General features: G+C 32.3%; 1 long non-coding RNA gene across 1 annotated transcript in view; it reads right to left on the reverse strand.

Moving 5' to 3' along the window:
- The window catches only part of LOC134232738 (uncharacterized), a 40,920-nt gene that overhangs the window by 14,923 nt on the left and 9,146 nt on the right, over positions 1–16,851 (reverse strand). The window contains exon 4 of the long non-coding RNA XR_009984840.1: positions 7,011–7,056. This is a non-coding gene — a long non-coding RNA (uncharacterized LOC134232738). The remainder of the gene's footprint in view (positions 1–7,010; positions 7,057–16,851) is intronic.

Genomic DNA, 16,851 nt, shown 5'->3' on the forward strand with positions numbered 1-16,851 from the left:
CCAAAATCTATAAGCTGTCTGTATGAAAATACAAATAATAAAATATTTACCTTTTTTCAATTTACTCTTTTTTTAAATTTTTTTTTTTTACTATTTTGTTTATGAACTGGAAACTTTCACCAAATAATCAAATCAAAGGAAACAATCCATCATGTTTCTAAACTTAATAACCTTAATTTATATCTATAGAATAATTATAACTACCAAAATGAATTGCAAATCTCCTCATATAAAAACAGCATTCTAAAATCATTTAATTACATTAAAGGTTATTTCAGTTCCTGACATAACAGTTGCTGAGTCGAGGGTCAACAGAAAACATGATCTGCAACCCATTAATCAGCATTTAAATGTGAAGTGAAACTTTCTTCAAATGATTTACAAAAATGATTCAATTCGTGGTTTTTTAGTTTCCTGTATTAAATATAACTTTTTTCATATATCAAAGCCCAAATCTGGAAAGATGATGAGGCTGTATCATTCAGTTGCTGGTCATGGTTTTGTTTTTCTTAGTTCTCTACCTGAACCCCTGAACAGGTGCAATGGAATGGGCCTGCTCCGACAAGCTTTAAACATACACCTTTTGAGCCACCATGTGTTTTGACCTCCAACCACAAGCATGACATGCACTCTTGAGAAATTATGATAAATCAATGTTGTTGGTTGTGGTCAAAATAAAAAAGAATGGAAAAATGACTTTTCTATACCTGAACTAACAAACAAATTTTAACAGTGCAAATGTCCTAAAGTTTCTGTAAACAAAAAATTCCATGACATATCTACGTTAGTTTGTTGTTGCTTTTTTTTTTTGGGCGGGGGGTGGGGGTGGGGGGGTGGGGGGTTGGTTTGATTTTTTTAAAAGTTAAACCAACTTTTATTCGCGACGACTTTATTTCGCAATTTACCAGGGATAAACTAGTTCGCGACGATTAATTTTCGCGATCATGCCTTTTTGCATCTGTTTTTAATAGACAAATATACAATATAAAATCTGAATACTTGCTGTGTCTATAGTTTTGATTCATATAATGAAAAAAAAAAAAATGAAAAGTACCTCCAAAATTATTTTACTTGCCAAAATGGTTAAATATTACATAACTAAATCTGTCAAATTGTTTAGGCCACTGCTGCTAAATTAATGAGGTAGAGCTCTACAATAATGTAATGTTAACCGAGAAAATATACAAAAACTCATTTCACAGCAAATTTAAGCTTCAAAGGACAAAGATATAGTTTTAACAAAAACATATAAATGCTTCAGTAAAGAATTCACACAGACTGAAGAGTGCAAGGCTGTGATCAAAGAGGACTGAAAATTCAGCCACGAATTCATTAAAGAGAAATTTTAAAGTCAAATTTGTTTATCTGACAACATGAATAATGCCATAATTAATAACTGTGGTTTAATATGCAAGACATTTAATAGGTAGAAATTAACGAGAGAGAATTATCCTCAAATTAAGGTTCAATCCTCTACCTCCGACTTTTACAACTTCCCAGAAGTTACATCTGTTTACGTCCAATCAGATTTCTCTCCACATCAGAACAAAGGTCAATGAATGAAATTAACGAACTATAAACACTAAGTAGCATATAATGAAATACTGGTTTCATGTTTTTTTCTCCAATTATTGGGTTATAACAAAGTGGCAAAAACAAATCAAATTAATCTATATGTACTTGAATTTTTTTTCTATCAAATCAAAACAACATAAACTAGGTCTACAAACTTGTTTCACTGAAAAAATACCACACATCATTCACCAAGTAATTCAATGGACAAAATCGAGAAAAAAAGTTTAACATGAATCATAAGACAGATTATTAGTTTTTCTCATGTAGTACCACTTATTTTGAGGGTATTTGAGAGCAAGCAATATACCCACTGAGATTTTTTATGAACCAGTTGAAAAAGACCCTGATGAGTAATGCACACCTTTTGATTTATGATGTTCTCCACAAAAGAGAACTCAGGTATGTGGGTATTCATTTCTTTTCAAGCTTTTGTTACATATCATTTTTGATAAGAGGCATCTTAGCCCAGCACAGCGAGATGTTATCAGATTTTTAACACATGTGACCAATAAATAAGCCTGACACTTCGATTATCATCCATTTATTTGCTTTCATACCTCAACCAAGTAATAACTATATTCTCGGGCCTTTAGCGACCAAATTTTAAAAAATTACCTGTTTCGACTGAACTGGCAGGAGCCCTGCCCATATTTAATTAAATTATTGGAAATAAAGTGACAAAAGGCTATCATAACTTATCAGTAAGACAGCTCACACACAGCAAAAGATGTGAATGGATGATTTTCTTTCGAGTTAAGGGCAAAGAGAGATAACTCCTGACAAATACTAAACTGTCAATTAAAAATCACATTATTTCTCAAATGATCAGTGATTTAGTAAGATTCAATCTAGAAATTGTAATAAGATAAAATACTTTCACTTTGTTCCAACATATATAACAAAATCATATTTTAGTTTCTGTAATACTCTTTGTATGGAGATTTTACTGGTTACAGTAGCCTAATGTAATGAAGGGTGCCACTTTGTGTTTGGGGGTCCTTGTTCAATTCCCAGTCCTTGTGCTGTGTTAAATGTTAGAAACATAAATTAATATAGGTAGTGAATTTTCCTTCACTAAATACCAAGCATTAGTAGTGAAAGTCATGGGTCCTTTGGATACCATAATGAAAACTAAGATCCTGTGTCATATGATAGGCATTTGCATGAATTTGAACTCTTACTCTTCAGTGTTCATGGGTACCAATTTTACATCTAAATAAGGCTGAAGCCCTTTACCACTGGAATATGGTCATGTCTTACAAGGTGAAAAATTCTCAAAAGGGACATATTTAACAGCAAACAAACAATGCATTGATCTCAACTTTCATGTGATGTCATTTTATTAAAAAAAATTATACCCAAACAAAAAAAGATATTTTGTTGAAATGATTTTTTAAAGGTATAAGAAGGATAATGTGTCTATAAAAGAACAATTTTAGATTTATTTTTCATTTATCTATATATTATGTCATTTATCCTTTAAAAGATTGTGCAAAGGGCAATAACTCTTACTTGTGATTCTTCAATCATGTATTGGGTAACAATTTTTAAAAAAAAAAACTTTCTACTATTAAAATAACGATATTTAAACCATTTTCAACACAGTTTTAGTAATAACTGTATACACTGTATCAGAAATGTGCAAATATAGTTTTATTTGTGCATGACTCATGTCATGTTGATTAATCAATCAAAGTGTATAAGTTTGGAACTATATTAAGTAAAAACTAACACATTATTTTATGGCAATTACAAAATAATAATTATATAAGCCAAAAAAAAAAAAAAAAAAAAAAAAGATCCTCAGTTTCTCTTTTCAGAATTATTAAAATGTATATGAGGAATACTTACATATTCCTGTTTCTTGTTAAAAATGATGCTTACATGTGTACATGAGAAATTTACTTTATATGAAACTGACACACATCATTTGGTACTAAACAAACTTTAAATAATAATGGTTAACCAAGATTACTCAAAACTTGTTTTACATGTAAAATTATTGATAACATATTGCTATAATAAGAAATTCATTGTGTAGCCATTAGAAACTTTTTTCATTCTGAATATGGCTGAAAAGGGGAATAACTCAATTTTCTTTTTATAGATATTTATAAGCAAAAATACTTGTTAATGACAACAGCTACTATATTTTTTTTCTTCATACATGTATTATTTTTGCTGACCTAATGATACTAGGATTTTAATTCCCTAAAGCAGAACAAAGCAACACAAATAAAAAAGATTACATATTCATTGCAATACACACATTCATTGGGAAGGGGTTGGTTCTAATTTATCCTCTTGCGAGTTTCAGAGCCAAAATTTTCTTCTCCGAAATTTGTTGACAAGTTAAATATAGGTTAATTTATATGCATGTCTGTAAGAAATAATACTGTATATAAAAGCTAGGAGACACGATTTTTTTTTTTTGGGGGGGGGGGGGGGGTATATAAATAACATGTCACCTAATTCCAATGCATTAAATATTGATTTCTTCTTATTATTTAGTGATTGTTTCTTTGGCTGGTTAGTTAGTTTTTAGTTTTTGAGTACAAAACAAAAGCAAATACAATCAAAAATTCTTGAATTTAAAGCTGCATTTTATAGGACACAGATGGAAATTAATACATGTACATCTAAGTTAAAATAAATAATAAAGAAATAATCATAATAAATGAGGTGGTCCTATAAATATTTCTAATTTGAAATAATTAAAATGAATCAACTGCATCAACATATATTACAGTGACATATCTTTTTAAAAAGTTTTATAGTATCACTGGATAGGGTAGAGTTGTCTTGAACTTTTAATAGAAATTTAATTTGAGTTATCTCTCCTTGCACAGCAAGATTGTTTCTTAAATTGCTTTCAAAGTTGCAATATTCCTACTGTATTTAAAAAAGTTCATATTTCAGCACATCAAGCAATTTCAGATTAATAAAATGGTTGAGTAACACACGGTTGTAGAATCCAATTCACCATCACTGTTACACTCTGTGCATGTCACACGTCATACGGTAATTAAACTTTAATCTAAATCTCTTAGCATTAACGACAAAAAGAAAGTAGTCCTGGGCTCTAATTCTACTTAACTTTGAAGTACTGAGTAAATGTCTAGTTGGAAAATTGTGAAGGTTTGCATACATTGCTCAAAATGTCTCAGGAATAAGAAAGCATAATGTTTTAAGTTTTGAAGCTGATGGAGTTGCTCAACTTCAATGAAACTGTGTCACAGACCTCATATTCTTCCACATCAGAATATAAGTCTCTTGAGATTCATAACTTTGAAATGGTTGTTTAAAAGATAATATTTACATTCAGTGTAATTTTCTTTATGAAATCCATTAGAAATCCACGACGTTCAAATTTCCATAACACACATGAAACCTTGTCACAGCACGGTAGAATACACAGTAGGAACTACATGCATATTCAATATTTAGGAATACAAAAATGTATATTGTTTTGACTCAATTTCATTTAAAAAAAAACTACCCTTTTAAAATTAATATAAAATACAGCAAATGTGCATTAAAAACTAATTTGTCATTTTATTTCCTCGCAATGTTTATTTGCGTTATTTAATTTTCCAACGTCACAAACGGCTTTCCAACGTCACGGACGGCTATTACGTTTATTAAGCACACCAAAACCGACGGGCGCTAAATTCACATTAAACATGAAGGAAATAGGACCGAAGACATCCCAAAATATGAATTCAATACTTAATTGAAAATGTCATAGAAAAGACCTAGATTGAAATTTTGTTGTTGCTGTTGTTGTTGAAGAAATCCCATATGATTCACAATTGAAAATGATTCAACCAAATTCCCAATGGATGACTTCAATGTGACTGATCTAACCAAAATCCCACATCTGTAATATTTTTTACTGATTCATCCAAAAATCCCATAAATGTATGCAAGACCAATTACTAAAATTCCAAATTTATAACTGATTACTGATTCAACTTATATCTTTCATACAAGACTTATTTTTCTGTTTCAATTTATGATTCAAATATAGAATTTGAATGTTCACGGCAAATTGCAACTAATTCCACACAGGATTTTCATATTCTTGATTTTTTTTTACTACAAGTTCAGTTGGAACTCCCACACGACTTCATGCCTTACTGGATCTAAATCCATTAGCATTCTGGTCCAATATGATTTTTCCATATTACTGTAAATAGCCCCATCCTGATTATTTCTATTCTGAGTACTTTCTTTCTCCCGGTTGACTCTCCCTAATCTTTTTTCTACTCAACTTGCAGAAAAATACCCTCCTTTTCCCCAACTGTATTATTGCAAAAATTAAATATGTTGTATATTTATAATTCTTTGTTGTGTTTTTAATCCCTCCAAATTCTGAAAGCAGATTCCCCCATTAAATTAAATGAATTCACCTTCACATCTTAACTTTCACTTGAATTACAATCTATAGAAAAGATTTGTTCCTTCTTCCTGATCATATGCATTGTATCAAAGTGTAGTTCAACACCAAATAAGTACAGTCAAACCTGTCCTACCCAACTCCTGTATTTACTGACCTCCTGTCATGTGTAAAGTCAATTTCCTACCAATTTTTTGAACATTTTACCTTCATTCAGTGACTCTGTGTGAAATGCTACCATCATTTTTTTCATTTAAAAAAGCATTTTAACACTCCTTGTTTAAAAAGCAATTTTCAGCATTGTTTTTGATAATGAATTGATAATTTTTTTTTATCCCTTCCCACTAATTTTCAGAAATATGTTTGCAAAAACATACACATTTATGGAATATCTCACAGTGGTATCATCATATGAGACTAATATTCATAGTAAATGTAGATTAAATTGATTTGTATTTTGATAAGAATGGCACAGTGGTTAGAACATTTGCTCTAGGGTCAGGGAGTAAAGAGTTGATCCATAACAGGTTCAAATCCAATGTTAAATGTGGAAATCTATTCTTCGGGTGAAACTATAAACTGAGGTCCCTTGTCATAGTAGGTGCTTGCATGAAGATATCACTCTGCGACACTATTCAAATGCTGCAAGTGCCATCTTAGATGTATAGTCAAACCTGTATTAAGCAACATAGGGGAAAATCTAATTGATAGTCACATGTTGTTTAACATTCCTTAGAGAATACCTATTTTACAATAATGTAAATGAATAGTTAGATCAGTTATATGCTTCTATGGCAGCTATTATCAAGGAATTTAATCTAAACACAAAAGGGATTCTTGAAGATATAAATCGTCTTTTTAAGCATGCACCAAATCTTAATTTCGTTTTAATGATTTATCTTGTTTGTATAGATTATGGAATATCATAACTACAGACATGATAGAATTCTATTGGAATTATATAATCTCTACTATCAGATACCCTAGAAAAGTCTTTTGATTCAATAAGCATTTCATCTTTTTTTTTTGGACATACCTTGAAAGAAGCTTTCAGATCTTTATTTTTCATGTATCCAAAGACCCTGAAATAAACAGAAATACCCTTTAATGGACAAAGACAAAACAGTTTGTGTAAAAACTTGACACATTATTATTGCGTATATGATTGAAATTTCTGGTCTTCTTTTGTAAAGGAAGGGCATCAAATGTACGACAAAGAAAACCAATTCTTTCCTATGTCTGCCATAAAAAAAACTTTGTATGGATTCAGACGAAGAGAAACAAGAGAAAAACTGCCTACTCAACAGTACTGAAGATGGATTATTTAATAAAACCACCCACTGATCAGACAATATGTGAAGGTTGGAGAGATCTAAATAATGTATTGATTTAACAGTTTGTAGTATAGTATTTTTAACTTTACTCGCTTTTCATTGATCTTTATAGCAGTAGAATATTGCTACTGCAATAGAAAAACCCGGAATCCATTTCCTCATTAACTCCGTCAGTTGACATATGGGATGGGAAGCCAATGCTGCTACTATATGCCAAAGATGCCACTTTTGGTTGCAACTCTATTAAACAGTATGAAAAGCAACATAACTGTCATGGCTGCTTTACAAGTCCATGTTCCTTCATGCTTTAGAAAATAAGGCTGTAAGGCTGTTACAGGGATCAGCCCACTCATCATTGGTCATCAATATGTATCATCTTCCGAGTTCCCTCTCACTCTGATGTAATTTAAATGCATTGTCAAATAAAATATTTATAAATTTTTACTGTGTAAACCAATTAAAAGGGCTGCCATACAAGGAACTAAAGGGCATTTACAGCTTCCCTGACAATCAAAAATTTACTTTTTAAGGGTTTTTTCCTCAATGTAGTAGTCAGTTGTTTACATTTACCATAGTGACAAGGATGTAGAATGGGGAGGTGGACAAAGACCTCAATACTTTGTTTGTCCAACTTCTTTGTCCAAAGTTCCTCAAAATGTGGTTAAAATAAATTATTGTTAATTCTTTAAATGGAATGTAAAAATCTTCCACAAGTTTACAAATGATGAAGAAGGATATATGAGCAACTCAAAAGCAACTCAACTGACCAACAGAGAATTAAGACAAGATCACAATTTCTCCAAATTTTAGATTTTGACATTGGGGCAATTGTTCACCTAGTGAACATTGAGACTTAACTGTGCAGAAGAAATGTGGGCAGAAGAAAATTACTCTCTTCATCCTTGCAGGCAAATCCAATATTAATGCATTGTTTGAACAATACAGTGTACACTATCAAAATTATGATTTCTTGAAAGACACAGAGGAATTTAGAAATTCAAGAATTTTATCACAGGATTTTGAAGCCATTAAAATGAGCTTCTTCTTTCAATTCATCCTATTCCACTCATTATCTAAAAGTTTTGATAATGCATGTATATAATAAATTTCTTATCTAAAATATCTGTCCACCATAACAGAGCTTGCTGGAATCAAAACAAAATGGAAATCTTCTGTTTGTTCAAATATTTTCTGAAAAATTTCTGTTAAAATATTTTCTAAAAATCTCTGATCAAACCAGCCTAGCAGATTTCCAATACACATCCAAGAAATTTTGGAAATGTTAATGTAGATTTTCACTTTTCGTAGAATTTTGGGTGGTCACAAGCCTGTGGAATATATCTTGCTGTCTGTCAAAATGGGTTTGCCTCTCTGTAGAGAGTTCATTTTAGTGAGGTTCAACATAATAAATCTGTCTGGAATCTTGTCTGTATTGAAAGAGTAGTTGTCTGCAAAGGTAATCCGAATGGTACTCTGTGCTTTAGCATCTGTCACTACAGTGTATATCATTTTCATAAATATCCCACATTGTTTTCGGATTGAAAATGTAAACATAGACCAAAGAGAGACATCCAAGGAGTTCTCAAGTGACCTTTGGGGAGATGAAGTTCTCATGACTATTTTTTTTAAAAGGTCTTCTCTGTTCAATGAGGCACTCACAAATAATTTGTCAAGATACACGCTAGTCAGTCTTGTGCGAAAGATGTGCTGACAGCACACAGCAAACCAAGGAAATATTTCGTGAGCAACCACCATGCAGGGGCAACAACTGCTAATGTGACTGACCTGTAAAGCTTTCATTAATTGTATCATTTTGGATGAACTTTCTCTGCAAATAAATCAGATAAAAGTGTAAAAATCTTTCTTAGTATATAAGTCTATGATCTGTAATAATGGTATTCTTTTTAACGTTTTTCAGGTATTTTTAATATGGACAATTACCATATCCAACAGTCATGCGGTTTTGGATTTTAAGGAATATAGTCCTGCATGGTTACATTTTTACATATAACATTGTTTTTTTAAATTAAAACGCCATACAAGAAAACTAATTCAAGATATTTAGTTCATATGTACTCTCTTTCATTGAACATTGTCAGGAAGACTAGAAATAGAGTCAGTTGGGAAATCAGGTCAAAATGCCACTCCTCCAATAGTTTGGAATTATATGAGCAATATCTACCAAAGCATTTAATCTCAATACATCAAAATAAATCATTATTTTTATAGTGTATTTTGATGGTAGGTTATTTCATGGTTTCCTTTAAGTAATCTATGATTTTTTTCAATGGCACTGCTCCTACAGTAATAAAACAAGAAACTGGAAAAAATTCATAATTCTGTTATTAAGTACATTCTAGATTTTAATGGTAACCAAAGATGAATGATTTATTTCAAAATGGACCCCCCATTCCCTGATAATTTCAATTACTGGTGAATAGTGTAAATAGTGTGGAAGATATTTTTAACATTAAAATGTCACTGTCAGTATACAGTAGAACTTGGATATAAAGAATTCACAGGGACCTCAAAGTTTGCTTCCTTATAACCGATTTTTCTCTATATCCATACAAGAAATATAGTGAAAAGTCTTCTTTAGAATTTACAAAAAAAAAATCTTTATTAATGACTGAGATTTTTTTTATAACTGAGTTCTTTATGACCTTGCTTTATTGTAAATCTTTGACACCTCTTTTTATATTTAATTGATACCATTTCATCTTTAAGTAAATAAAGGTGGCTAAATGTTACTTTTAGAGTAAAAAGATAATTCATAAAAAGAAAATCCTTCATACCAATGTGAACACCCCCCCCCCACCCACACACACACCCCTTCCTCTGACCTTGGCTTGAAACCAGTGAAGCTACAGTCTCATCAGAGACTTCAGATTATGCAAGACTGAGAGGGATGTACATTAATTTCCCCCAGTACAAGGTGAAAATTTGGTATCACCTATAAGAAAGTGAAAGCTACAGTGTATCTGATTGGAGAACTAGATCCCCAGACATTTGGCAAAGTGCCCAGATAGAGGTGTTTTCTGAGGTGGATCTCAATTAGTAAATAAAATTAAAAGACAGAAGGAATCTGTCATTCCTAATGCTTAGACATTCTGTAATCAAACCCCCCAAAATTTGCGGAAACACACAGCACTTACAACATTTCTGCCCTAGTTACAGATGCATACACATGAGAGCTCTTTGGCTTTCTTCGGTGAATTCTCTCATATTTGCATAACTTTCCTTCCCATTACTCTGTTGTAACAATGTCTAGCTTTTAAATATGTGGTTTATGAGTGCAGTGTTGCTTCAAATATCCAGAACCATAAAATACATCAATATTTCTTGTTTGCCAGACCTAACCTCTCCATCTAAACAATGCAACATCAGCAATAAATCTTTGGAGGCTTTTTTTGCCTCTGTAGGACATCTCCATACTGGCTTTTTATATTAACTAAATGCCTAAAAAAAACTACATTAACCCAGGACCTTTAATCCATAACTTATCTTTAGATAGTTAAAAAGTCTTACTTATATAAGTACCTGAAGAGATAAATATTAAACAAAAAATCATAATTATACAAAATCCACTCCAGGACAGGCAGATCATTAAATAATCTACAAAAATAATCTTATCAAGCATACTTTAGAATTCTGTGCTTTACCTTAGTTACAAAAATTGTAAATGTCAAGAAATACCTTTAGTGATCAAAAATTTCCCTTCAAGTTGCAAACCAGGAAAATATATACACATCAACCAGCAAAAAAAAAAATCTGTGCGTGCGTAAAAAATAGGATTTTCTTCCCCTGATAATACACAGCCAACCTACCTTTTTAGCGATTGTTTGTTATACAATTAATACATTCCTGACATTGTATTCCAGCTCACTCAGTAAAACTGTGTCAGTCTCTGACATTCCACAGATTCACCAAAGCAAGTTAAATCCTCAATCAAAAACGCACTACAGGTGAACGGCAAATATTTGCCTTTCTGTCAATTTAACGTTGTATAAAATAATCATAAAGACCCTGCCCACTTACCTTTCTCTCAAGACCTGTCAACTTTGGCCATGTACGTACAAAATTAGTGGAGGAAAACAAGAAATAGCTCTAAACTGGACTAGGCTTTCGTCCACTGGTTGAGAAACAGCCATTGAACAAAAATATTTTTCTAACCTACAGCTGGTATGTGGGAGATAAAAGCTTGACTGGTCCTACAAAGGATATACAGGTAATATATAAAAGGGACTCCAAATATTTTACCTGGTCTATATAAAAATTCCATTATATACAAGGCAATGACCTAGCAATATCTTGCGGCCTGAGAACAGTTTTGTACTTGGGACAGAAATTGGGCCCACCTATATATATACATGCATATATAATACTAAAACACCTAGAACACTCTTGACTGACAAGACTTTACATTATAGACAGCTACAAAGTCTCTTCATTCGTTTGTTCATTTCATAAGCAGGCAAATTATGAAATTTTCAGTGTCAATTTTGCTCAGAAATTTTACCACGAACAACCATTTCTTGCCTGTGGGGATATACATAAATTTCTGAGCCCAAATAAGTGAAACCAAATTTTTTCCACATGAAAAACAGGACTTCAAACATTACCAATCAATTCACTTGTCACTTTGGTCTGTTTGTACTCATGCATATAACAAGATTGCGTAGATTAATCAAACACCCACTCTTGCATCTTAACCAAAAAAAAAGTAATGACACATTACTAAAAACTACAGGATGAATCTCTCATTTCATTATTATCAAACTAATCATATAATTACACACCCCCTCCCCCATACAACAAATTGATTTTATCCTCCTTTAAACTGCATAATAAATAATGAATTTTACATGGGAGGTATTTTACTGTCCCACACTATGCTGATCGAGATATCCTCCTGTGACAATCCGATGACAATATGTTTCCATGCTCAATTACCTCTCATTGCTGGCCACTCTTCCATGACGAGATCAGTATAGTTCTCAGCTATCGACTTTTTTCTCTCCCCCAGAATTCATGAATGAGGCTGAAGGAATACACATTTACAAATGATCAAGTGTAATAGTAATTAAGTACAGCACAGGCATATTACACATCTGAAACATCGTGGAGCAAAAAAATGGATTATATAATCTTGTTGCCCCCATTTTTCTGTTGTGTAGCACACATTACTGTTCCTCTTTTTTTTCTTCTTTTGGTATCAGGAACACATATCACAGACAGTGCATTAATGAAAAACACTAATTCCTTCCATAGATTTTTGTTGGACTCCAGCATTACAAACACAAAATATCAACTCTACACGATCTGATCTGGCTCCTTGCCTATGGATCAATTATCCCTTCTCCTGACTACTGTAATAATATGTGTGGAAATTCCCTTTTTATACTTATAGAATACACAGACAAGCCCTAAGCATACTTGTTCTGGTTTTACTACTGCAAGGCATTGACAAAGGAAATTCCTAGTTACCAAGTTAATTGGTGATAAATGAAATATAAGTGAGCATAAAGCTTTTTGCTATGATATTGGGAACCCCCATGAAGTTTTTTTTTTTACTTTCCATTTCTTAAAACCATTAGGAAGAAAAAACGTGGCCTCTTTATCATTGAAGGCCTCTACAATGCAACAAAACAAGTACCAGTATCAGTTTTCTACATCCAATAACAAACTTCCATTTTAGATTTGTTACCAGAGAACCAGTCATTCCAAAACCCAAGATTAAATCAAAACTACTGGTGTTAAATTGAAATTTGGCTGCTAAGCCCCCAACCCCTCCCCCACAAAAAAAATCATAATGAGCTTATTCATTCATTTAATATATTCCAAACGTCTAAAAGCAGTTAAAAATTAAAAGATAATTTATACTTTTTTAATAGCCTTTCTTTACATGCAAATATTTACACTCTCTGAATTCATCAAAAGTACCTTTTCCTATAAAAATAAGTATTATGGCACAAAAAAGCAGGAGTGACTGGGCTTGATATCCCATAGAACATTAGCAAAGCCCCTTTTTAATAAATGATTTTTGTCCTGTCTGTCTGTCTAGCTGTTTGTCTGCAAAACATTGTCATTTGTCAAAAGTGTATTGCTTGTGACAAGACCTTTCTTTGGGTACCATTAAATTAGACCTTGACCTTGAAATCTGCCCCACTTTTAACAAAAAATACCAAACTTTAACTTTGGCCATAACTTTTAAATAGTTGGTGCTAGGGCTATCATACTTCACATATGTATTCACTGTGACAAGACCTTTCAAGTGGTATAAATATTTTTCACCTTGACCTTAGAGTTTGACCCAGTTTGTAAAAAAAAATATTTACTTTTGCCATAACTTTTGAACAGTTAGTACTAGGGCTTTCATATTTCCCATGAGTATTCCTTGTGAAAAGACTTTCCTCCTTATAAAACAATTTTGACCCTTTGACCTTGAAGTTTGACTTGCATTTGAGCAACTTCAACCATCGCCATAAGCTGACATACGAGGGGCATCAGTGTTTTCACAAACCATTGTTTTTTTCCCTGATCTTGCTTGCCCTCATTATGAAATAGTTGTGCATTTGTTTTTGCTTTTCAAAAAATCAAACATTCCTGGAGATTTTTATTCATTCACCCAGAACACAGACTTTAAAGTAAGAGGTTAGCTGTACAACACCACACTATCTGTCCAAAAGCTGTTCAAATGTGTGTTAAGCCTAAAAGCTGGAAAGCCTGCCATGCACATTTGGTAATGAGAAATTACATAATAATTCCTTCTGTTCGAGAGGCAGGAAAAAACCTCTCATAAAAACTATGCATTATGTAGCTAAATATGAAACATTAATTTCTATTGTATAATTTTCATTGCTACTCTACTAGCCTAAAATATAATTTAATGTGACACCTCCAACATAATTTAACAATGCGACATATCTCCAAAATTTTGCCCTAGTCTAAAACCTTGCTTAAAGCTTTTCTTTAATAATTAATGTCTTAATGGTAATTTTAACTTTTAAAATTGAAATAGAATCTGTTTTTCCTTGCTCTTCATTAAGGAAAGGGCTATCTCTTTGACCCCCATCACATACCGAAGGCCAAACATGGCTTACCTAACCTCAGATTGGGACTATGCCCTAACTCCGGAAAAAAAATTCCAGAAACTTTTTGTTATTAATTTTTATGTGTAAGCACTTCGTGTGGGGTTGAGATTTTGTTCACACTTTTGACAGTTATAGTCATTGTTTTCAGCAGTGCCAGATTTGTCTTCATCTGACAGAACCTTCAGACAGTGACGTCAGTCAGTGCGGGGCAAGCCTCAAAAAGTGCAAGTTGATGCACACTGGATGACTGGATGCTGGTGGCCTTTATCAACTAGGTGAATAATATCTTAAAATAAGTATGGAAAAACTGAACAATTCAGCTCCTACAAGGCAAATTGCTTCATTTTGTGTCTGTTTTTATACATGTATATGCTTATCTCAATGTTAATTTACCTCACTATGGTCAAGTTCAGATATATAATCATTCTTGATAAAAAATTCACTTCTTTTACAACCATAGGATATATTTTAAAAGATGTCTGAATATACAATGTCTATATACATGTATGTGAATAATTACACGACACGCAACCTCTCTGCCATGACATGTTCTTGGCAATCGAGCTCTCAGGGCATGATAGAGGAATATAAATTAACTTTAGAGACGGCCAGTCACAGACTATACCACTTCTTCTCATATTTCTTTTATAAATTTTGTTTATCCAACTCCCTACATTAAAAAGAAATTTCTCATATATTGGGACTTTACCCTTATTCTCTATGAACAATTTTTTTCTCTCCATCACTTTCACATTTAGTATCTATTTAATCCAGCCTTCATAGACTACGAGACATAATGTTACATATTTTTAACCTGAAGATTAAAATTCTACTTACAAGCTAGGTGAAAATCTTTTCCCTTACTTTTTTTGAGGAAAACAATAAATTATGTTCACACAGGTAACATTAAACTTTGTTTACAAAGGTAAAGATCACATAAAACAAGGATACTATCTAATCTGATAAAGACATCTTCATTTTCATTTGTTTCCTGGACAGTAATCAGTGCATGCATATAAAAATTCAAAAATGTGTCTTAGTATTGATTTTGTTATAAAATCATTATTTTCCATGCATAAATTTTATAGTAGAAAAAAATCCCCCTAAATTAACATACAGAATGATGACCCATGCAACATTTACCAAAATGAGTAAGAACTGTTTAAATATCTCTGAAGACCACTTCGACATTGTTTTAAACAAAAGTAAGGATAAAAAAAAACAAATTTAAGTCTGAAACATTGAAAAATCCTCCTACCTCCATTTAAGTCAGAAAGCCAATAGAGAAGCAGTTCATCCTGATCAAGACGACATAAACGGACCCCTCGAAAATGGAAATCTATAAAACGGCACAAATAATATGATACAATATTTTTAAATCTGCATACACAGTCAATATTATGTACGTCTCTTTAGATTTCCTACCGATCAAGGCATTTCTTCCTTCTCCAAGCAAATCCCATTAGCTCACGAAAATAAAGCCAATCTCTAGAGTAATGTGGCACTAAAGAAGGAATACAGCAGAAAAAATTCACTTTGTCCAAATTTCCACTTCTATAAACCTGAATAAATTTATCCAAGATCCCATATACTTGGTCTTAAAAGATTAAAAAACATCATAGAAGCCACCTCTAGAACTTAATTTGGTTAAGTCCGAGTTTTGATCCAAAGTCCCACATTAACTATTCAACAACCAGAATTTTTACCCCAATTTGTTTCATTTGTAACTGAATATCTGCAGCAGCTTTGGGTCCTGATCCTACATTGATGTTGTCCAAGCTGGTGGTATAATTGGGGATGGATAAGTGTGTATGTGCCTGGTGGTCGTATGCCCTGCTCTTGGTTGGTGAGAGATTAGGCTGATCGTGTAAGGCAAAAGGTCAGCTGATTCTCAACACCAATTAATTGGTGCAGCAAAGCTCAGCTGGGCATTCTTATTAAAAATCAACAAGTCCTATGACTTGAACCTCATGTTGCTATTTACATACAGTCATGCTCATACCATAGTCCTCCTTAAAAGCATAGGAATATTTTCCTTTTCTCAATAGAAGAACTTTCCACTTAATAACTTTTTCTGTATTAATTTTTTTTTAATATGACACAATTTACAAACTTTTTTTGGACTAAAAAATCTCCCTCATTCCAAGAAAGTGAAAATTTAGAAATATCTTTTAAAATTTTTTTTGTATCATTTTTCCCTGCCGTAGAAAATTGCATGAACATTTACCTTAAACAATTTTCCTAATTACAAAAATGCTGTGTGTATATGTAATACATGTGAAACACAAAATGGCTGTATAGAGATAGTAATCTGATAAATAAATCATTGCCCATTAATCAATACAACAGTTCACACAACTGACACACTTCTGCTCCGATTCAATGAAATGTTGTTTTAACCCTTGTATCAATTGCTCTTTTCTTCCCTTTCCACCAGCAGCAGATTTAA

The sequence above is a fragment of the Saccostrea cucullata genome, unplaced genomic scaffold (genome assembly GCF_032062105.1).
Source record: "Saccostrea cucullata isolate Sc308-1 unplaced genomic scaffold, CSIRO_AGI_Scuc_v1 ctg366, whole genome shotgun sequence".
Lineage (NCBI taxonomy): Eukaryota > Metazoa > Mollusca > Bivalvia > Ostreida > Ostreidae > Saccostrea > Saccostrea cuccullata.